Raw genomic sequence first — 24,898 nt, forward strand, 5'->3', positions numbered from 1 at the left:
GTGTAAGATCTAAGGCGGAAGTTACTACAAACACGGAGTGAGGGGGCCACAGAGGATTTTCTAAGAGCATAGCCCCTAAACATGAGAGTTATGTGAGCATCTGGAGATATTTGTACCTGTCAGCATTCTTCACTCAGAACTAATAAGAAGCAGATAGAAGTTGACACTGATAAAGATATTATTTATGCATCTTTTTTTTATATATTTATGCATCTTATATATCCATATATATTGAGAGATAGGAATATTATATATATATACATATATATACACACACATATATGAAATTGCCTTATGCAATTGGGAGTGCTGGCAAGTCTGAATTTTGAAACCCATAGGGCTGGAAACTCAGGAAGAATTTCTATAATACAATCTTCAAACAGAATACCTTCTTCCTGGAAAACATCAGTTTTTGGTCTTAAAGCGACTGACTCACATTATCTAGGGCAATCTCTTTAACTTAAAGTCAACTGATTGTAGATGTTAATTATATCTACAAAATACCATCACAGAAACAGCTAGGCTGTTGTTTAACCAAACAACTGGGCATTGTAGCTTAGCCAAAGTGACATAAAATAAACCATATCAGTATTTGAGGACTTTGGATTCTACATCTAGTTACTAGGGGGGGAAATACATGGAACTATATAGTTAAGCAGTTGGGAATCAACATGTACACACTGCTATATTTAAAATGAATAATCAACCAGAACCTACTGTACAGACCAAGGACCTCTGCTCAATGTTGTGTGGCAGCCTGGATGGTCGGTAAAGTGGAAGGAGAATGGATACATGTTTATGTATGGCTGCGTCACTCTGTTGTGCACCTGAAACTATCCCAATATTGTTAATCAGTTATACTCTCATATAAAATAAGAAGTTTTTAAAAATGTAAGGACCAACAAGGGGGATTTGCTTCAGTCAAGCAAGACTCAGGACTGAGAGGAGGGAACCAGTCTGGTGCTGATTCTTTAAGGAGACGCTTCTTTGAGATGCTAGTGAAGTGGAAGGCAGTCAGAAATAACTTAGAGAATCATGGTTCTAAATGCTAGGTTAAATGGGAATCACCTGGGAAATTTATGAATCCCGGTGCTTTTATCCTATAAATGTGTGCTGGTATCTATATTTTAACAGTCATCTCAGGTAATGCTGATGCAATTCACACAAAGATGGCACTTGGGGAAAAGCTGAAGTTAACAATGACATTCATCCCGTGACTAAAGAGAAAGTGAATGCCTAAACAGTCTCAGTGAGGACAAGCTTCCCCCACCAAAATAATAGAATGACCAGCTAGACCTGAGTCTTATCATCCCACTGAAGAAAGATAAGCTCTATAAAACAAAAGGAAATGATAGCCTAGATATGCCAAGAGAATTTAATTTCAGAATAGCCATTTTTGAATGTACAAATGGAACAAGTCACAATTGAAAGCCAATTCAGGATATGGCCTGTACCCTACTCCCTATCCCTATGCCTTTCATTTGTTTGTGGTAATAAAATTAGAGCATATCACAGAGAAATAGAACAAAGTAACTGCAGTGCTAAGTGAACAGTTTGTTCTCTGTACCCAGTTTTCAAAACTGCTGTTTTTGGAAAAAACAACTTCATTCTTCTTGCCAAATGAGATACTCACCAGTCTGAATGACTTACATAGGGTATATTAGTCTGCAAACACACCAAAGACAAAGCTTCTAATAGAAGATGAGCTTGAAATAAAATTGTAATTGAATTACTGTTGGTAATAGAGAATGGAAAGTAGAATCAAACTTTCATCTTATGACAAAGCACTATTATTATCTTATGTTTGAAACCGTTCTTGTAGCCATGCGAGTAGAAAAATAAAAACCTCTCCCACTTTGAACTCAATTTAATTCATAATTGCCATCCACAGACCTCTAACCAGTTTCCTATCATTTAGAATCATGGATTTCTAGAATCTTTCATTTGTAAGTAGGCTTGATACTGGCATAACCGTGTATATATTGCAGGTTTTGTTCCAGACCACTACAGCAAATCAAATATCAAAACAAAGCAAATCACATGATTTTTTTTTTTTTTTTTTGTATCCCAGGGCATGAAAGTTATGTTTGTATTTTACTGTAGTCTACTATATGTGGTGTAGCAGTATGTCTGAAAAATAATGTGCATGACTTAATTAAAAAATAATTCACTGCCAAAAATACTAACCATCATCTGAGCCTTTCAGTAAGTCCCAATCTTTTTGCTGGTAGAGGGTCTTGCTTTGATGTTGATGTCTGCTGACTGATCAGAATGGTGGTTGCTGAAGGTTGGGGTGTCTGTGGCAATTTCTTAAAAGAAGTGTGCTCTGCTTTGATGCTTAGTCATCTCCAACTCTTTGTGACCCCATGGACTGTAGCCCACCAGGCTCCTCTGTCCATGGGGATCCCCCAGGCAAGAATACTAGAGTAGGTTACCATGCCTTTCATCAGGGGATCTTCCCAACCAGGTCTCCTATATTGCAGGCGGATTCCTTACCATCTGAGCCACCAGGGAAGCCCAAGAATACTGGAGTGGGTAGCCTATTCCTTCTCCAGGAAATTTTGCTGACCCAGAAAATGAACCAGGGTCTCCTGCATTGCTGGTGGATTCTTTACCTGCTGAGCCACCAGGAAAGCCCTCCTAAAAGAAGAGAACACTGACATTTGCTGTACCAGTTGAGTCTTCCTTTCACAAACAATTTCTCTGGAGCATGCAATGCCATTTGAAGCCTTTTACCCACAATAGAATTTCTTTTAAAACTAGAGGCTGTTCTCTCAAATCCTGCTGTTGCTTTATCAACTAATTTTATGTAACATTCTAAATCCTTTGTCGTCATTTCAACAGTCTTCACAGCGTCTTCAGTGTCTTCACTACGAGTAGATTCTATCTCAAGAAACCACTTTCTTTGCTCATCAATAGGAAGCAATTCCTCATACCTTCAAGTTTTTATCATGAGATTTCAGGTAGTCAGTCACATCTTCAGGCTTCACTTCTAACTTGAGTTCTCTTGTTATTTTCACACCTCTAGTTACTTTCTCCACTGAAGTAATGAAACTTCAAAGTAATCTATGAAGGTGAAAACCAACTTCTTCCCAACTCCTGTTCATGTTGTTATTGTGACCTCTTCTCAAAAATCATGAATGTTCTTAATGGCATCTGGAATGGTGAATCCTCTACAGAAACTTTTAGTCACTGCTCACACCCATCAGAGGAATCAAGATCCATGGCAACCATCAGTTCAATTCAGTCACTCAGTCATGTCCGACTCTTTGCGACCCCATGGACTGCAGCATGCCAGGCCTCCCTGTCCATCATCAACTCCCTGTGCTTACTCAAACTCATGTCCATTGACTCGGTGATGCCATCCAGCCATCTCATCCTCTGTCATCTCCTTCTCCTCCCATCTTCAATCTTTCCCAGCATCAGGGTCTTTTCCAATGACTCAGTTCTTCACATCAGGTGGCCAAACTATTGGAGCTTCAGCTTCAATATCAGTCCTTCCAATGAATATTCAGGACTGATTGCCTTTGAGATTGACTGGTTTGATCTCCTTGCTGTCCAAGGGACTCTCAAGAGTCTTCTCCAACACCATAGTTCAAAAGTATCAATTCTTCGGCACTCAGCTTTCTTTATAGTCCAACTCTCACATCCATACATGACTGCTGGAAAAATCATAGCTTTGACTAGACAGACCTTTGTTAGCAAAGTAATGTATCTGCTTTTTAATAAGTTGTCTAGGTTGGTTAAACTTTTCTTCCAAGGAGCAAGCGTCTTTCAATTTCATGGCTGCAATCACCATCTGCCGTGATTTTGGAGCCCCAAAAAATAAAGTCTGTCACTGTTTCCACTGTTTCCCCATCTATTTGTCATGAAGTGATGGGACCAGATGCCATGATCTTAGTTTTCTCAATGTTGAGTTTTAAACCAACTTTTTCACTCTCCTCTTTCACTTTCATCAAGAGGCTCTTTAGTTCTTGTTTGCTTTCGGCCATAAGGGTAGTGTCATCTGCATATTCTGAGGTTATTGATATTTCTCCCAGCAATCTTGATTCCAGCTTGTGCTTCATCCAGCCCAGGGTTTCTCATGATGTTCTCTGCATATAAGTTAAATAAGCAGGGTGACAATATATAGCCTTGCCATACTTCTTCCCTGATTTGGAACCAGTCTGTTGTTCCATGTCCAGTTCTAACTGTTGCTACTTGACCTACATACAGATTTCTCAAGAGGCAGGTCAGGTGGTCTGGTAGTCCCATCTCTTTAAGAATTCTCCACAGTTTGTTCTGGTCCACACAGTTAAAGGCTTTGGCATGGTCAATAAAGCAGACATAGATATTTTTCTGGAATTCTTGCTTTTTCGATGATCCAACTGGTGTTGGCAGTTTGATCTCTGGTTCCTCTGCCTTTTCTAAATCCAGCTTGAACATCTGGAAATTCACAGTTCATGTACTGTTGAAGCCTGGCTTGGAGAATTTTGAGCATTACTTTACTAGCGTGTGAGATGAGTGCAATTGTGCGATAGTTTGAGCATTCTTTGGCATTGCTTTTCTTTGGGATTGGAATGAACACTGACCATTTCCAGTCCTGTGGCCACTGTTGAGTTTTCTAAATTTGCTGGCCTATTGAGTGCAGCACTTTCACAGCATCATCTTCTAGGATTTGAAATAGCTCAATTGGAATTCCATCACCTCTGCTAGCTTTGTTCATAGTGATGCTTCCTGAGGCCCACTTGAGTTTGCATTCCAGGGTGTCTGACTCTAGGTGAATGATCACACCATTGTGATTATCTGGGTTGTGAAGATCTTTTTTGTATAGTTCTTCTGTGTATTCTTGCCACCTCTTCTTAATATTTTCTGCTTCTGTTAGGTACATACCATGTCTGTCCATTATTGTGCCCATCTTTGCATGAAATGTTCCCTTGATATCTCTAATTTTCTTGAAGAGATCTCTAGACTTTCCCATTCTATTGTTTTCCTCTATTTCTTTGCCTGGATCACTGAGGAAGGCTTTCTTATCTCTTTTCGCTATTTTTTGGAACTCTGGATTCAAATGGGTATATCTTTCTTTTTCTCCTTTGCCTTTCACTTCTTTTCTTTTCACATTGTAAGGCCTCCTCAGACAACCATTTTGCCTTTCTTCATTTCTTTTTCTTGGTGATGGTCTTGATCCCTGTGTCCTGTACAATGTCACGAACCTCTGTCCATAGTTCTTCAGGCACTCTGTCTAGGAGATCTAATCCCTTGAATCTATTCAGCACTTCCACTGTATCATCGTAAGGGATTTGATTTAGGTCATACCTGAATGGTCTAGTGGTTTTCCCTACTTTTTTCAATTTAAGGAGTTCATGGTCCATGTCACAGTCCGCTCCCAATCTTATTTTTGCTGACTGTATAGAATTTCTCCATCTTTGGCTGCAGAGAATATAATCAATCTGATTTCAGTATTGACCATCTGGTGATGTCCATGTGTAGCATGTTCTCTTGTTGTGTTGTTGGAGCAGAACATCTATAACCTTATGAAATATATTTCTGAAATAATGACTTGAAAATCTAAATTTCTCCTTATATCACAGGCTACAGAATGGATGTTGTGTGAGCAGGCACAAAAACATTAATCTCTTCATACACCTCTATCAGAGCTCTTGGGTGACCAGATGCATTGTCAATGAGCAGTAATATTTTGAAAGGAATCTTTTTTTCTGAGCATTAGATCACAACAGTGAACTGAAAATATTTTGTCATAACAAGATGTGCTGTTAGCCTGACTTTATTCCATTTAGAGAGCAAGGCAGAGTAGATTTAGCATAATTCTTAAAAACCCTAGGATTTTCCGGATGATAAATGTGCACTGGCTTCAACTTAAAATCACCAGCTGCCTTAGCCCCTAACAAGGGAGTCAGCTCGTCCTTTGAAGCTTTGGACCTAGGCATTGTCTTTTCCTCTCTAGCTATGTAAGTCCTGGGTGGCATCTTCCTCAAATAGAAGGCTGATTTGTCTCCATTGAAAATCTGTTTTCAGTATAGCCACCTGTGTTAACTATCTTAGCCAGATTATCTGGATGATGTACTGTGGCTTCTCCATCAGCACTTGCTGTTTCATCTTGCACTTCCAAGTTCTGGAGATGGCTTCTTTTCTTAAGCCTCATGCACCAACCTCTGCTCACTTTGAACTTGTTTCTCTGCAGCTTCTTCACCTCTCTCAGCATTCAGAGAACTGAAGAGAGTTAGGGCGTTGCTCTGGATTAGGTTTTGGTATAAAGAAGTGTTGTGGCTAGTTTGATCTTCTATCCAGAACCTTTTCCCTGTCAGTTATAAGACTGCTTTGCTTTCTTATCATTCGTGTGTTCACTGGAGTAGCACATTAAACTTCCTTCAAGAACTTTTCCTTCACATTCACAGCTTGGCTGACTGGACTAGCATTCAGCGTATCTTGGCTTTTGACATGCCTTCCTCACTAAGCTTAATCATTTCTAGCTTTTCTTAAAGTGAGAGATTTTATGACTTTTCCCTTCACTTAAACACTTAGAGGCCATTGTAGGATTATTGATTGGCCTAATTTTGATCTTGTTGTGTCTCAGGGAACAGGAAGACCTGAGGAGAAGAGAGAGACAACGGAACAGCTGGCTGGGGTCACGGTCAGATCACATGCAACATTTATCTTTAGTTTGTTATCTTGTGTATGTGCAGTTCATGGCACCTCAAAGCAATTACAATAGTAACATCGAAGATTACTGGTGACAGAACAGTATAAGAAATATAATTAAAATGGAAAATTTGGAAATACTGCAAGAATCACCAAAATATGATAGAGACACAAAGTGAGCAAATAGTGTTCAAGAATAGTACCAACAGACTTATTCAAGGCAGGGTTGCCACAAGCTTTCAACTTGTAAAAAACATAATATCTGTTTTTGCAGAAGCGCAGTAAAACAAGGTATCCCTGTAATAGATCCAAATATCCAAATACCCAACACTATATATTGGCCAAGGGTCTTCCATTCCCTCTTTAAAACCCTCTGATGAAGTCAAAGGAGAAAAACAAATATTGCATATTAACAAGTGTATGGGACTTAGAAAAATGATGCAGATGAACCTAGTTCCAGGGCAGGAATAGAGAGGCAGATGTAGAGAATGGATGTGTGGACAAAGGACAGGAAAGGGAAGGTGGGATAAATTGGGAGATTAGGTTTGACATAAATACACTATTATGTATAAAATAGATAGCTAGTGGGACGTTGCTGGATAACACACGGAGCTCAGCCTGGTGCTCTGTGATGACCTAGAGGGGTGGCATGGAGGGTGGGTGGGAGGGAAGCTCAGTAGGAAGGGGATATATGTCTACTTAGAGCTTATTCACTTTCGTGTACAGCAGAAACTAACACATTGTAAAGCAATTATACTCCATTTAAAAACAAAACAAAAAAACCTCTGATATGATAAAAAACAAAACCTCAGAACCAATACCCCTGTGTAATTAGCAATTAAAAGATTCTTGCTTCTTGGAAGAAAGGCTATGACAAACCTAGACAGTATATTAAAAAGCAGAGGCATTACTTTGCCAACAAACGTCTCTATAGTCAAAACTACGGTTTTTCCAGTAGTCACGTATGAAAGTGAGAGTTGGACCATAAAGAAGGCTGAGCGCCAAAGAATTGATGCTTTTGAACTGTGGTGTTGGAGAAGATTCTTGAGAGTCCCTTGGACTGCAAGAAAATCAAACCAGTCAATCTCAAAGGAAATGAGTCCTGAATATTCATTGGAAGGACTGATGCTGAAGCTGAAGCTCCAATACTCTGGCCACCTGATATGAAGAACAGACTCACTGGAAAAGAGCCTGATGCTGAGAAAGATTGAAGGCAAAAGGAAAAGGGGCTGCAGAGGATGAAGTGGTTGGATGGCATCACCGACTCAATGGACATGAGTTTGAGCAAGCTCCAGGAAATGGTGGAGGACAGGGAGGCCTGGCATGCTGCAGTTCATGGGGTCACAAAGAGTCGACTGAGAGCCTGAACAACAACAAATACTTAGCAACACTGACTTGACACTTTCTTTCTTTGATGTGTTCTGTTTTCCTCTCCCTACTCTTCCACAGCACCCCTCACTCCTACTCCTTACACCCTTGGAAACAGAAATAGTCACACACCTCATATGTTCCACACACCATATACTTTCCAGTCCCTTAGAATGGTTGAAAACACTGACCATGACAAGGAAGAAGACAACCAAGGCTAGAAAATACTTCTGATTGGGGTTTCTCTGGTGGTCCAGATGGTAAAGAAGTGTAATATGTGGGCTCAGTAGTGTCTGACTCTTTGCGACCCCGTGAACTGTAGCCTGCCAGGCTCCTCTGTCCATGGAATTTTCCAGGCAAGAATACTGGAGTGGATTACCATTTCCTTCTCCAGAGGATCTTTCCGACCCAGAGATCGAAACTGCATCTCTTGCACCTCCTGCATTGGCAGGGAGTTTCTTTACCACTGTGCCACCCAGGAGTCCCAGACTGTAAAGAATCTGCCTACAATATGGGAGACCTCAGTTCGATCCCTGGTTTGGGAAGATCCCCTAGAGATGGGAATGGTTACCCATTAGAATTAATTTGAATTAATGTTACTGTATAATAATTATGTTTTGTGGTATATGTTTGTGTAATAGATACAGTATCATATAATATATATAATTATATTGATTGTTATCATTAATTATTCTAAACATTTGTTAGGACCCAAATTGACAAAATATTTACCACACTTAGAAAAAGTCATTTAAATCAATATTCATTAGAGTATGTTCCACAGTCCATTTTATTTATGAGTGAATTATTACTTTATGATACCTAATGTAAACAATTTCACATTACTAATGATTTATCAAAAGGAGTTATTTTCTCCCCTTAAATTCCAGTCAGTCAGTTTAGTCAGTGTGTGAGTTAGACTACTACCAAACGGGTGAGTTAAAAGATCCAGCAAAAACAAACTCAATAAATGGTTGTTAATTAATTGATCTATCAAACTTAAAGAAAACTTACCAACTTAGGTATATTGCAACTTCATTATTTTCAGCACAATATCTTCAAAAGCTATCCTGAAGAAAATGAATTCTTCCATTTAAAAATGTAATAAAAACAGATTTTAATTAACAAGGGATGAAGCTTCAGATGATAACAAGCAATCGTGATTGCATGAGAAAATGTCCATGCTTATAAGTGCTATGTACTAGAGTATGCTGAAGTAGCTAAAGCCATTATGAAAATGTCTGGACTTTACCTTAAAATATTTCAGCAAATGTATACAACAGAAATGCACACATGTATTCACCAAAAGACATGTACAAGAATGTCCATGGTAGCACTGTTTATAATACCAAAAACTGGAGATAACCCAAATGTTCAACACTAAAATGGGGAAATAATGGCCTATACATACTATTGAATACCATAAAAAAAACAAAAATGAAAAAACTTCAGCAAAGTATGAAAATTCAGGTGAATCTTATAAACATAATGTTAAATAAATGAAAATAGATACGAAAGGGTCCATGATATATGATGCCATTTATATAAAACTCCAAAAAGAGGCAAAACTAATATGTGGTGTCATAGGTCATAATTACCCTTTAAGTTGGGAGTAGTGACAAGAAGGGGGCATGAGGCAATTGTTGGGGTTCTGCTTCTTCATATTGATAACTGTAGGATTATATTCTTATAGTTTGTGTACTTTTCTGTAGTTTGTTACTAATTTTTTTTAAATTTATATTTTATATACTCCTGTAAAGTAAAAACTATGAATCAATCATAATAATGTCTTGATAACTTGAATTTAGATGACAGGTATACAAGGATTCATTTTACTTTTCTTTCCATGTTTGTGTCTGTCTGAAATTTTTCATATTAAAAAATTTAAATGTAATCTAAAAAATACTGTACCATCACCTAAGAATTTAAAACATATAAACCTTTCAGAGGCATAGATTGAAGATTTAGCATGTTGATTTATAAATACATAGTACATTGAATAATGTGAAAAACAGTCAAGATTCTGCCCCAATTGACATTCCCCTGTACACCTAACTATTGTTAAATTAAATTGAGTCACCCCCACCCTCTAGAGAAATTATCTAGCTAAGCCAAGAATAATCACACTGGACTCCAATGTTTCCTTTTTAAAAAGCCCTGAAGAATTTTAAACCAGTTGCCAACACTGTGAGAAAGTGGACATCTTCCCTGACATCTGAAGAAAATATCTATTCCTATATGATTTCTATTAATGGTTTTTATATGTATTCTAGAGTCTAGTTCTGAGAGATTTGGATGGGGTGGGAAGGGAAGTAAGAAGGGGAGGTGAGTAACTTGACAGCAGTCTGCCTATAATTTTCAGCAAAGCAGCTTCAAATTTACATGCAGAGTTGGACAAAGTATCATTAAGCTATTGATTTAAGGAGGTAAAGAAAAATTTAGCCTACAAGGAATAGTACAATAATTCATTATGCTAACATGAAACCTCAGGAGTTTGCTAAATAGAACCTACTGAGTATGCATGGCCAACACTTTGTCTTTCAAATTAGGCCATTTTTAAACCCCACTATGAAGAGTGCTCTTTCTGAGTTTGTTATTACTTAAGCTTTGCAAGCCTAAAAGGGTATTCTCATGGTATATGAAGAAATAATTGATTTCCCCCTCTTCTTTGTTTTACGTCTATGAATATGGTTTTTTTCATTATATATAATCAGAAAACTCAATGTCTGAGGTGAGGCTGGAAATTAACAACAGCCAAGTATTGATTGGTTTGTTTTTCATTTTGTAACCATTTGCTAGATTATTCCTACTTTTTTTTAAGGTAACTTGAACAAATGCTTTTACAGCAACCAGCTATAACAGAAGTCAGTTTCTTTTCAAGCAAACCAGCACTGCTTGTTGCTTTTACTATGTTAAAGCTGAAAAGAAATTCACACCTAGTCACAGGGTATATGAATTGTAGTTAATAAGCCATTACTCTCTGTGAACATTATATTCTGCATTCCTACTATTATATATTCCTTAAATTAAAAAAATTTTAAAATCTCTTTCCATTCAATGCAAGTAAAATAGGCTTAACAGTAATTGCTGATTATTTTTGCCAGATTTTTTTTTTTAGAATTGCATAGTAACTATCAAAATGGGTTTGCATTTTCTTCAAGAACATTAATTTTCAGATTAAATAAAATACATGGTCTTATTTTAAAGCAGACTCACTTTATACAACAGACCAATTTTTTAAATGAGCTCCCCTACACTTAATGTCATTAGTAAACAATGCATTTATTCACACAGGAATACCAGGCTCATACATTTAAAACACTTCAGCATCTTGTTATGCCAGCTGAACCCCTACACAGTGATATAACCTAACAATAGATACTTATATAATCAAATGAGCATAGGAGACCAGATTTTCCAGCACAGATGCTGCCTCTTATCTAACCTGTCTAGGCTCATGTCAAAATAGTGATCATTATCTCTATATGTTGAATCTCCATTTGGTATTTTTTTGGAAAGAGTAAAAAAACTGATTGTCATCCACATATTTTCACAGAATTCCATGGAAAGTCTACCAAGTGAAATTTTCCAGAAGAAAATAGCTCTAGGGCTTATATCATAAGAGCTATGGTATGTTACACTGCTTTTGTATGGAGGAAACAGTCTACATTGTTAACATTATTCTATATTAACAGCTAACAATTATTAAGCACTTATAGGGAAATGTGCTAAATCTATCATATGCTTAATCTCATTAAATACAAAAGCCCTATAGTAGATACTATTTCCCCACTTTACAGTTACAGAAACTGAGAGTCCAAACAGATAAACAACGCTAGAAGATGGCAAACTCAGGATTCGACTAAGACTATCTAACTCAAAGCAGAAAATCACCCCAGACAACTTTCTGACTTTCTAAAATAGTGACTTTTTTTCGGTCTTACCTTATGTTTTTTGTTTTTCTTTAAAATAAAAGCACTAGCATTTACTGGTAAACAGAAAGCTTTGACATTAACTTCAATACAGTTCAAATACCCATATAAATTATTTGCAAGTAAATGACTTACTTTCTTTATTTTAAACAATTGTCATATTGTGATGCTTCTATGAGGTAAAATAATAAAAATTAATAGATGCTCAGAAGTTGCATTGAACTCAATTTCTTACTTGCCATTATCATAAAGATGATAGTTTAGATTTTACAATAATGATAAAAATCTAACAGGTTTGTAAATAAGGAAGGAATTTTATAATATTTAAGTAAAATATAACCAAATATAATCTGGGATAAAAATCTATAATAATCATCTGAGCCCTTATTCCCACACCATGGCCAGCTTCAATCCACTCCCTGTCACATACACACACCAACACACACAGCCATTAGATACTTCAGTACACTCCAAAAGCATTACCACAATGGAGACCTCATCTCTTATTAACTGCCCTCCAATGATGAGCAATTCTCTGTCTCATGAGAAAGCTTATTGCATTTTTCAGTTTCCTCCAATTGCTTCAGTTCTTCCAAAAGTAATGGTTACTCCCTAGTCTCACTAAATTAGGCAACTACAATTTGAAATAATTGGTCAGAATAACAATTACAACATTTAAAATGTTGCCTCCCTTCTCATTTTATTTGTCCTTGTGAATTTATATCTTTAACTTTCTGACTGTAGTTTTAATGTTATTTCAAGAAGGAACATAGACAAATACATGTCTTCAATGGTGTATTTAAGTGGAAACTCTTGAAATTTTTTCACTTCTATAACTATTTCAAGAGAAGTCTCTTGTGATTTATTCATTCTGAGAGTTTTTAACTAGAATGCATATAGTGTGTAAGTTTTGCACATTAAATATTTTACAGTCAGTTTCCTTATAAAAATACATTTGCATGTAAGCATAGAGTTTTTACAGCTTCCCGGGTGGCGCTGAGGTAAAGAATCCACCTGCCAACACAAGAGATGCAAGAGACATGAGTTCGACCCCTGGATCAGGAAGATCCCCTGAAGAGGGAAATGGCAACCCACTCCAGTATTCTTGCCTGAAAAATTCCGTGGACAGAGGAGCCTGGAGGGCAACAGTCCATGGGGTCACAAAAAGTTGGATACAAATGAGTGACTAAGCACAGCACACATAGAGTTAAACACACAATTACAACACTTCAGTTTAGTGCAGAGTGGAGAATTTTGTTCTATGAGAATAAGTACTTAAAGGGAAAAATAACTCTTCATTCATAGTTTTTAAGTTAAATTTAAATTGCATAACATGTTTATATATATGTATATATATTGTGTATACATGTATATATATTTAGCATGAATTAATTTAGTTTATCAATTCATATTATGACTCAGTAAGAAAGGAATTAGAAAAAGTCACTTACCTGTGTTGTAATCTCAATATAAATCAACCAGGGTTTCCCTGGTGGCTCAGCAGCAAAGAATCCACCTGCCAGTGCTGGAGATGCAGGTTGGATCCCTGTTCTGGGAAGATCCCACAGGCTGCAGAGCACCTAAGCCCCTGTGCCACAACTACCGAGCCTGCGCTCTAGAGCTGGGGACCCACGACTACTGAACCTACATGCCTACACGCCCTAGGGCCCGTGCTCTGCAACAAGAGGGGCCACCACAGTAAAGAGTAGCTCTTGCTTGCTGCAACTAGAGAAAAGCCCACATGGCAGTGAAGACCCAACACAGACAAAAATAAGTACATTAATTAACCAATAATAGTGACATCCGAAAGACTAACCTTCCATCCTAGAAAGTAGTCTGTAGCATTTTTTTGTTTCAAAATTTAGTATTATAATAATAAATGATTGCTTCCAATGACTTCTAAATATTCTGCAAGTGTTAGGATGATGAATAACTTTGTTTTTGTTTGTATTTGAAACATACTTCACAACAATTAAGTTGTGGATGAATGTTAACACTATTGCTGAAGTCCACCTGAGATTCAAGAGACATCTATTTTTGTATCTTTGTTCATTTGAGATATTAGAACATCTTCATTCCAGATTGTTAAACTTGAAAAGAAGTCTACTTACATTTTTTTTTCAAAACCTGGATCCAAACAAACAAGACCAGCTATCTCCCATCCATTTACCACAGAAAATGGTTTCAACAGATTTTCATCAGACAGAACTCTGGCTGTGTGGCATGTGGATCTTAGTTCCCTGACCAGGGATCTAACCCACACCCCCTGTGTTGGAAGCATGGAGTATTAACCACTGGACACCAGGGAAGTCCCAGGACTCTCAGTTTTAAAGCAAAAGTAAGCAATGCTATTAGTTGAATCAAAAGGTTAACTATGATGCTTGTTTTAGATAAATCTTAATGGTTAAGTTTAGGTTAACACTTCAAAGCATTCCTTTAACAACAGCATTCCTGTTGTTAAAAAATACCAATGACAAAATTTATCACAAAATTTGACAGAATACTTAATGTCACTCAAACGATAACATGAATTTTTTGAATTATTTATTTTCAATTTAAGATTCAATGAAAAGATAATGTAAGACATCCCACTAAAGGAATAGTTCATTTTTTGTGAATCATGTCTTTAAGCATCTAATTATATTTAAATAAGTAAGACACATTTGTTTTCTATATTGCTTTAATTCCTCTACACCATCAAAAATAATTTGTATTAAATAGCTTGATGGAAAAACTTCACACTTAAAAGAATTAAGCTTAAAATAACTAACCCATGTCTCTTAAGTATAAAGTCATAGAAATCATTCCAAATTTGAGATATCTGTGTCATCAGTGTATTTTCAACAAGTTTAAAAATTCACAGATCATTTGTAAAGTTCTCTAACTCGTGAATGCTGTATTTGTATTTTCTTTTTTTGTCTTTATATTTTGCTTTAGATGGTGGAGGGAAAAGCAGGTTCATGAAGAAAAGAAAAAAGAATGGAACAAGGACAAGGTGATTAAGAACAGAAAGGCTAAGGAAAAATAGAGGCCTTGAAAAGTGAAGAATGAAAGAAAAGTAAGAGGCAATTGTTAAGTTTGGCAGTGGAAAAGGAGCCAGAAAACTCTCCGTGGGGAAAGGAAAATGGAGCAAATAGCACACCACAGTTATCCGTTTGGGGTGCAACGAGATGGGGTTGAGAATTCTGCAAGTAGTATAATCCCACAACGAGATATCATATTACAACAATAGAAATGGACAAACCACATCTACAAGAAACAACTTGGGTGGATTTTATAATGAACAAAATAATACATATTGTATGACTTCACTTCTAAACGTATAAAGCAAGTACAACTAAATGATAATGTCCAAGTCAGGATCGTGGGTAGGAGCAATAGTGATCGGGAGGGGGCACAGTTGACACTTCCAATATTTTGGTGCTGTTCTGTTTTTTGACCTGGAAATGCTTTCATGGATTTCACTTTGTGTTAAGTCACTGAGCGATACGTTTGCATTTTGTACGCTTCTCTGTTTAGGTGTTTAATTCAAAGTAGAGCTAAACAAAGAAGTACTAAGGGAAAAATGCAACAAGATAATGACAAAGATGCAAAGTTAAACACTCAACTTTAGTCACATAATTATTAAGGTTCAAATACTAATACTATTTCATCTGTATGGACGTAACTACCCGGGAAAATATGTGTTTAATTTAAAAAAATTAAACAAGTGAACGAAAAAAAATTCAGATGTCAATCTTTTAAACTCCTTTCATTGAGTTAAACAAAACAAGTTTAAATAAACAAATGCTAACTACTGTACACAACATAGGACTTAATTGGGGGGAAATGAAAGCATTCTTATTAAATCAGGAACAAATAAAATACCATATTATTGTTAAACCCTCATTCATTCATTCATTCAACAAACTTTTATTTAGAGTCAGCTGGTGCTAGGCACTATTCTAGGCAGCTGGGACAAATCTTTGTACAGGGCAGCCAAATATCCTGCCTTCATTAAACTTACAGTATTAGGGGAAAACCAATAAATAGGCAAATAAATAAATGTTAGATAGGGATAACAGCCATGGACAAAAAATAAAACAGAGAATGAGAGAAACAGTGAGATATAAACATTTGAATAGAAAGAATTATCATTATTCAGTTCAGTTCAGTCACTCAGTCATGTCTGACTCTTTGCGACCCCATGAACCGCAGCACACCAGGCCTCCCTGTCCATCACCAACTCCTGGAGTTTACTCAAACTCATGTCTATCAAGTTGGTGATGCCATCCAGCCATCTCATCCTCTATCGTCCCCTTCTCCTCCTACCCCCAACCCCTCCCAGCATCAGGGACTTTTCCAATGAGTCAACTCTTAGCATGAGGTGGCCAAAGTATTGGAGTTTCATCTTCAGCATCAGTCCTTCCAGTGAACACCCAGGACTGATCTCCTTTAGAATGGACTGGTTGGATCTCCTTGCAGTCCAAGGGACTCTCAAGAGTCTTCTCCAACACCACAGTTCAAAAGCATCAATTCTTCAGTGCTCAACTTTCTTCACAGTCCAGCTCTCATATCTGTACATGACCACTGGAAAACCCATAGCTTTGACTAGACAGATCTTTGTTGGCAAAGTAATGTCTCTGCTTTTTAATATGCTAACTAGGTTGGTCATAACTTTCCTTCCAAGGAGTAAGTGCCTTTTAATTTCATGGCTGCAATCACCATCTGCAGTGATTTTGGAGCCCCCAAAAATAAAGTCTGACACTGTTTCCACTGTTTCCCAATCTGTTTCCCATGAAGTGATGAGACCATATGCCATGATCTTAGTTTTCTGAATGTTGAGCTTTAAGCCAAATTTTTCATTCTCCTCCTTCACTTTCCTCAAGAGGCTTTTTAGTTCCTCTTCACTTTCTGCCATAAGGATGGTGTCATCTGCATATCTGAGGTAATTGATATTTTTCCCGCAATCTTGATTCCAGCCTGTGCTTCTTCCAGCCCAGCATTTCTCATGATGTACTCTGCATATAAGTTAAATAATTAGTAGATAGTAAAGTCATTTACTTAGAAAACCCAAGAGAATCAGCTAAAAAGCTATTCCAAATATCAGTAAAATGACCAGGAATAATATTAATATTTAATCAATAGCCTTCATATATGCAAACAGCAACTTAGAAGATAAAATTTAAAGATCCAATTATAAATTGTAAGAAAAAGGTAAAACATCAGGAATAAAATTGACAAGTAATATACTAGCTCTATATGATGATAACATTAAAATATTGCAAATGAACACAAAAGAGGAGATAGAAAGGCATACCATGTTCTTAGACTATAAAATTTAAGTTCATAAATAGTTTAATACTATAATATTTAGTGTTCTCTTTTATCCCAGTAAAAATAGTTAGACAATATATTTGGAATTTGACAAGAAGCTTATAAAGATCATATCAAAAAACAATCAAACAAGAATGGCCAAGGAATTCTGAAAAATAAAACTATTGAAGAGTCCTACGCATTTAAAGCACTAAAATATTCCAAGTGGAATGGGAATAGCCATTCCAGGTGATAAGACATTGAAAAACTACATTAGTTAAAAGAGTATAGATTGGTCCATGAATGTGTGTGTCTGTATCAATGAAAAATTAATAGACCCAACTATATATGGGAGTATAATAAACAATAAAAGAGGCATCACAAGTAAGTGAGAAAAAAGACTGGATTGTTCAATAAATAGTATAGGAAAAAATACCAAGAAAACACAACTTTGTAACCATACTGCATACCTCATACTGAAGTAAATTCTAATTGGATCAAAAATGTACTGTAGGAAAAAAGTTATAAAACTTCTCAGGCTCAGAAAACCTTTTAAAATATTATTTTTAAAAGAAATACATAAAAATATGTAAACCATATAAACTCAAAATTTTCTGCATAATAAAAAAAGCATAAATCAATTCAGATATGCAAATTCAGGAAAGACATTTGCTACTTGTGTTACAATCATTTGATTTCTTTAATATATTTAATGATAGGAATCTTCAATTTTTTGGAAGTCATTTAATTTTTTAAAAATCTCCCCAAGTGGGCAAAAGACAGACATTTCACAGAAAAGAAAAACAAATATTCCTTAGATTATGAAATGATTTTACTTTCCCCTATAATAAAAGAAATGCAGGCTAAAATGGCAATATGTATGTGTGTGCTAAGTCCTGTCTGATTCTTTGCAACCCCTTGGACTGAGGCCCACTAGGCTCTTCTATCCATGGGATTCTCCAGGCAAGAATACGCAAGGTTGCCATTTCCCACGCAAAGGAATCTTCCCGACCCAGGGATCAAATCTGAAACTCTTGAGTCTCCTGCATTGTCAGGCAGATTGTTTACCACTGTTCCATCTGGGAAGTTCCCCCATTCTACACTTGATCTTAGCCAAAAGTCCTCAATAAGATACAGTTTTTTAAATTTATCAGAGTGAGAAACAGGAAAGTTAAGTACACACTGTATTGTATTGTCCTGTGTGTCAGAAAATAGATACCTTTATAAAGTACTTGTAGGGGTGTACATTGACATATGTTATCAAAATTTTTAAAGAGTAAATCATTTTATTCAGCATTCCATTTCTAGGCATGTTTGCTACAGATGTGCTTGCACAGATAAAAAATGATGCCTGTAAAAATAAGTACAAAATTGTTGGTAATAGCAAAATATTGGAAAAATCTTAAATGTTCATCAATAAGAAACCAGCAAATAAATATTACAGGATGTTAAAACTGAAGTTTCCTCCAGGACATATATGAAGTTCCAAAGACAGATTGTTATGTATTGAATTTACAAAGCACGTTAATAAAAAATTTCATCAAATCTAAAAGCTTTTGTTCATCAAAGAACACAATCAACATGGTGAAAAGGCAATTTACAGAAATGGGAGAAAGTATACGCAAACTACACACCAGAAAAGCAGTTAATATCCAGAATATATGAAGAACACCTTTAACTCAACCATAGAAAATCAAATAACACAACTTAAAAATGGGCAAAGGACTTGAATGGACATTTCTCCAAAGACTGCATACAAATTGCCAACAACTGTGTGAAAAGATGCTCAGCATAATAATCATCAAAAAATGCAAATCAAAACCACAAGGAGATATCACTTCACACCCATTAGAAAAAACAAAATAACAAGTGTTCATCCAAATTTGTAAAAGTTGAAACTCTTGTACTCTCTTGATAGGATTGTAAAATGATTGCATCCACTGGGCAAACAACATGATGGTTCCTCAAAAAGTGATCCAGCAAAAAAAAAAAAAAAAAGTGATCCAGCAATCCCACTCCTGCATTTATAGCCAAAAGAACTGAAAGCAGGGTATCAGAGAGGTACTTTTCCACCCATTTTCACAGCAGTACTGTTCACAACAGCCAAGTAATAGAAGCAAACAGCAAGGATAAACAATATGTAGCTTATACATACAGTGGAATACTATGCATCCTTGAAAAGGAAAGAATTTCTGTCACATGCTACATGGATGAAACTTAAAGGTATTATGCTAAGTGGAAATAAGCACCAATATGCAAATTCTGTATGATTTCACTTATATGAGTTATCTAAAGTAGTTGAATTGATACATATAGAAAGTAGAATGGTAGTTACCAGGGGTTGGGTCAGGAAGAAAAGGGGAGTTGTTTAATAGGTATAGACTTTCAGTTTTGCAAGATAAACAAGTTCAGGAGATCTGCTCCATAACAATGTAAATAAACACTACTGAACTCTACACTTGTAAATGACTAAGTTGCTAAATTTTATGTGTTTTCTACCACAATTAAAAAAAAAGTAATGACTAACACTTAATCCATGATTACTAACAAGCACTTTATATGAATTTATTGTTTTAAACCTTACAGGAACTCCATGAGGAACACAGTGCTGTTATCTCAGTTTTACAGATGAGGAAATTGAAGTTCAGAGAGTTTAAGTAATTTCACTTATAACTGAAAAAGAAGGATGTGAATCCAACCAATTGATTTCTCAAGTCTATTTCTCAAAGAGCTAACCAAGCTACTTCCTTATCAACTACTCAGAGCCAATTTCAAGACTGGTGGATGCCTCAGCCAGATCAAGCTATAAAAATAATTCAGAGAGCTCATAATAAACCCACACACCTGTGATTAACTAATCTATAACAAAGAGCAAGAGTATACAATGGAGAAAAGATAGTCTCTTTAACAAGTGGTGCTGGGAAACCTGGACAGCTATGTGTAAAACAATGAAATGAGATCATTCCCTTACACCATATACAAAATAAACTAAAAAATGGCTTAAAGACTTAAATATAAGGCAAGATACCATAAAATTCCCATAAGAGAACATAGGCAGAACACTCTGACATAAATTGTAGCAGTACTTCCTTAGATCAATCTCCCAGGGCAAAAGAAATAAGAGCAACCATAAACAAATGGGGCCTATTCAAACTTTGCACAGGAAAGGAAACCATCAGTTAAACAAACAAACAAAAAACAACCTATGGAACAAGGTGGGGGGTAGGGAGGCTCACAGGAAATATTTGTAAATGCAGCAAACAAGAAGTTGATATTCAAAATATACAATCAGCTCATAAAATTCAATACTAAAAAACCAAGCAAATACCGTTGGTAGCTTGATAGGGATTGCATTGAATCTATAGATTGCTGTGGATAGTATACTCATTTTCACAATATTGGTTCTTTCAATCCATGAGCACAGTATATTTCTCCATCTATTTGTGACCTCTTTGATTTCTTTCATCAGTGTTTTCTAGTTTTCTATATATAGGTCTTTTTTTGCTTTAGGTAGATATACTCCTAAGTATTTTATTCTTATTTTTGCAATGGTGAATGGTATTGTTTCCTTAATTTCTCTTTCTGTTTTCTCATTGTTAGTGTATAGGAATGCAAGGGATTTCTGTGTGTTAATTTTATATCCTGCAACTTCACTATATTCATTGATTAGCTCTAGTAATTTTCTGGTAGAGTCTTTGGGGTTTTCTATATAGAGGATCATGTCGTCTGCAAACAGTGAGAGTTTTACTTCTTTTCCTGTCTGGATTTCTTTTATTTCTTTTTCTGGTCTGATTGCTGTGACCAACACTTCCCAAAACTATGTTGAATAATAGTGGTGAGAGTGGGCACCCTTGTCTTGTTCCTGACTTTAGCGGAAATGCTTTCAATTTTTCACCATTGAGGATAATATTTGCTGTGGGTTTGTCATATATAGCTTTTATTATGTTGAGGTATGTTCCTTCTAGCCCTGTTTTCTGGAAAGTTTTTATCATACATGGATGTTGAATTTTGTCAAAGGCTTTTTCTGCATCTATTGAGATAATCATATGGTTTTTATCTTTCAGTTTGTTAATGTGGTATATTACATTGATTGATTTGCAGATATTAAAGAATCCTTGTATTCCTGGGATAAAGCCCACATAGTCATGATGTATGATCTTTTTAATATGTTGTTGGATTCTGTTTGCTAGAAGTTTGTTAAGGATTTTTTTTCTCTGGAAATACAAAAAACCTCGAATAGCCAAAGCAATCTTGAGAAAGAAGAATGGAACTGGAGGAATCAACCTGCCTGGCTTCAGGGTCTACTACAAAGCCACAGTCATCAAGACAGTATGGTACTGGGACAAAGACAGAAATATAGATCAATGTAACAAAATAGAAAGCCCAGAGATAAATCCACATACCTATAGACACCTCATCTTCGACAAAGGAGGCAAGAATATACAATGGAAAAAAGACAACTTCTTTAACAAGTGGTGCTGGGAAAACTGGTCAAGCACTTGTAAAAGGATGAAACTAGAACACCTTCTAACACCAAACACAAAAATAAACTCAAAATGGGTTAAAGATCTAAATGTAAGACCAGAAGCTATAAAGCTCCTAGAGGAGAACATAGGCAAAACACTCTCTGACATAAATCACAGCAAGATCCTCTATGACCCACCTCCCAGAATATTGGAAATAAAAGCAAAAATAAACAAATGGGACCTAATGAAACTTAAAAACTTTTGCACAACATAAGAAACTATGAGCAAGGTGAAAAGACAGCCTTCAGAATGGGAGGAAATAATAGCAAATGAAGCAACAGACAAAGGATTAATCTCAAAAATATACAAGGAACTCCTGCAGCTCAATTCCAGAAAAGTAAATGACCCAATCAAAAAATGGGCCAAACAACTAAACAGACATTTCTCCAAAGAAGACATACAGATGGCTAACAAACACATGAAAAGATGCTCAACATCACTCATTATCAGAAAAATGCAAATCAAAACCTCAATGAGGTACCACTACATGCCAGTCAGAATGGCTGCTATCCAAAAGTCTACAAGCAATAAGTGCTGGAGAGGGTGTGGAGAAAAGGGAACCCTCTTACACTGTTGGTGGGAATGCAAACTAGTGCAGCCTAATGCCAACTAAATGCAAACTAATACAGTCACTATGGAGAACAGTGTGGAGATTCCTTATAAAACTGGAAATAGAACTGCCATATGACCCAGCAATCCCACTTCTGGGCATACACACCGAGGAAACCAAAACTGAAAGAGAAATGTGTACTCCAATGTTTATCACAGCACTGTTTATAATAGGCAGGACATGGAAGCAACCTAGATGCCCATCAGCAGACGAATGGATAAGAAAGCTGTGGTACATATATACAATGGAATATTACTCAGCCATTGAAAAGAATACATTTGAATCAGTTCTGAGATGGATAAAACTGGAGCCCATTATACAGAGTGAAGTAAGCCAGAAAGATAAACACCAATACAGTATACTAACACATATATATGGAGTTTTAAAAGATGGTAATGATAACCCTATATGCAGGACAGAAAAAGAGACACAGATGCATAGAACAGAGTTTTGGACTCTGTGAGAGACGGCAAGAGTGGGATGATCTGAGAGATTAGCATTGAAACATGTACATTATCAAGTGTGAAACAGATCACCAGCCCAGATTGGATGCATGAGAAAAGTGCTCAGGGCTGGTGCTCTGGGAAGACCCAGAGGGATGGAGTGGGGAGGGAGGCAGGAGGAGGGATCAGGATGGGGAACACATGTAAATTCATGACTGATTCATGTCAATGTATGGCAAAAACCACTGCAATAGTGTAAAGTAATTAGCCTCCAACTAATAAAAATAAATGGAAAAAAAAGCAATCCAATCAAAAATTAGGCAAAATACCTTAATAGACCTTTGCAAAGAAGATATACAGAAGGCTAACAGGCACATGAAAACATGTCCAATATCACTAATTATTAGAGGAATGCAAATCAAAACCATGATGAAGTATTGCCTCACACTCTCAGAATGGATATCATCAAAAAGTCTACAAATAATAAATTCTGGGGAGGATGTGAAGAAAAGAAAACACTCCTATACCATTGGTGGTGATGAAAGTTGCTGCAGCCACTGTGAAGAACAGTATGGAGGTTCCATAAAAAACTAAAAACAGGATTACCATATGATCCAGCTATTCCATTCCTGAGCATATAACTGGAAAAAACAAAAAGCTTAATGTGAAAAGATACGTGCACCCCTATTTGCAACACTACTTATAATAGCCAAGATGTGGAAGCAACCCAAGGACCCATCAACAGATGATTAACTTAAGAAGATGTGGTATGTATTTTACATATATATATGGATGTATATATACATTCATATATGTATATAATGGAATATTACTCGGCCCTGAAAGAGAATGAAATAATGCCATTTGCAACAATGTGGATGAAACTTGTGGAAAATAATGTAATTAGTGAATTAGAAAATACTATATGATATCAGTTATATGTGGAACCTAAACAAATAATACAAATGAATATTTAAGCAAAGCAGAAACAGACTTATAGGAAACAGACTTGTGGTTTCCAAAGGAGAGAGAAGCCGGGGAGGAAGAAGTTAGTATAGGATTAACAGGTATAAACTACTATGCATAACATAGATAAGCAGTGAGGATTTACTGCATAGCCCAGGGAATTATACCCATTATCTTATAATAACCTATAATGGAATATCCATCTGCAAAGAAACTGAATCACTATGCTATACACCTGAAACTAATATATTATAAACCAACTATACTTGAATAAAACACTTCAAAGTATGAAACGGCAGAGGAGTTTGTAAAGAGTTTTTGGGTTGGTTTTTTTTTTTTTTTTTTTTTTTTTTTGGAGAGAAGTGTTGCACTGATATGAAGGGGAAAGAATGAGGGATTTCTTCTCTTTCAGCTCAAGGAAGGAGCAGGTCCAAATGAAACACTTAATGAGCTATCTATTTTTTTTTTAAGGGAGCTCTCTTTTGGCTACTATGAATAATGTTGCAATGAATATTTTTTATGTGGATATATGTTTTCATTTCTCTTGGGCATATCAATAGAGACAGAAAGTAGATTAGTAGTTGCCTAGGGCTGTGGAGAAAAGGGACTGACTGCCAATGTGTTTTGGGGGGTGATTAATGTGTTCTAAAATTGTGATTTAAAAACTCTGAGAATACACTAAAATTCATTCAATTATATACTTTAAATAAATACTATGATGTGAATTGTACCTTAATAAAGCTATTATTTTTAAAACTTAAAGAGGATGCCAGACAGTAATCAAGATAAATATTACTTAATGTAAGAATTTTAGAAGTTAAAATTAATGCAGAACCAATTCACATTGAACAAAATATTTTAAATATTTAAAAATTTTAAATAAAGATGAGTTGTTTGTTTAGGACCTTGCATTATTGTGCAAGGGAAGAGTCATTTCTAAACAGCCCTCTTTTCAGGCCAGCACAGCCATTGTATTCTTCCCTCTAGGCATGTTTATGTGGGTTGGCAAAAGTGTGCAAACACATTGGACAAAAGCAAGACTTTATAGGACTTTCCTGGAGATACAGTGGTTAAGAATCCACCTGTCAATGAAGGGGACATGGGTTGAAATCCCGGGCC

The sequence above is a fragment of the Muntiacus reevesi genome, chromosome 17 (assembly GCF_963930625.1).
Source record: "Muntiacus reevesi chromosome 17, mMunRee1.1, whole genome shotgun sequence".
NCBI lineage: Eukaryota > Metazoa > Chordata > Mammalia > Artiodactyla > Cervidae > Muntiacus > Muntiacus reevesi.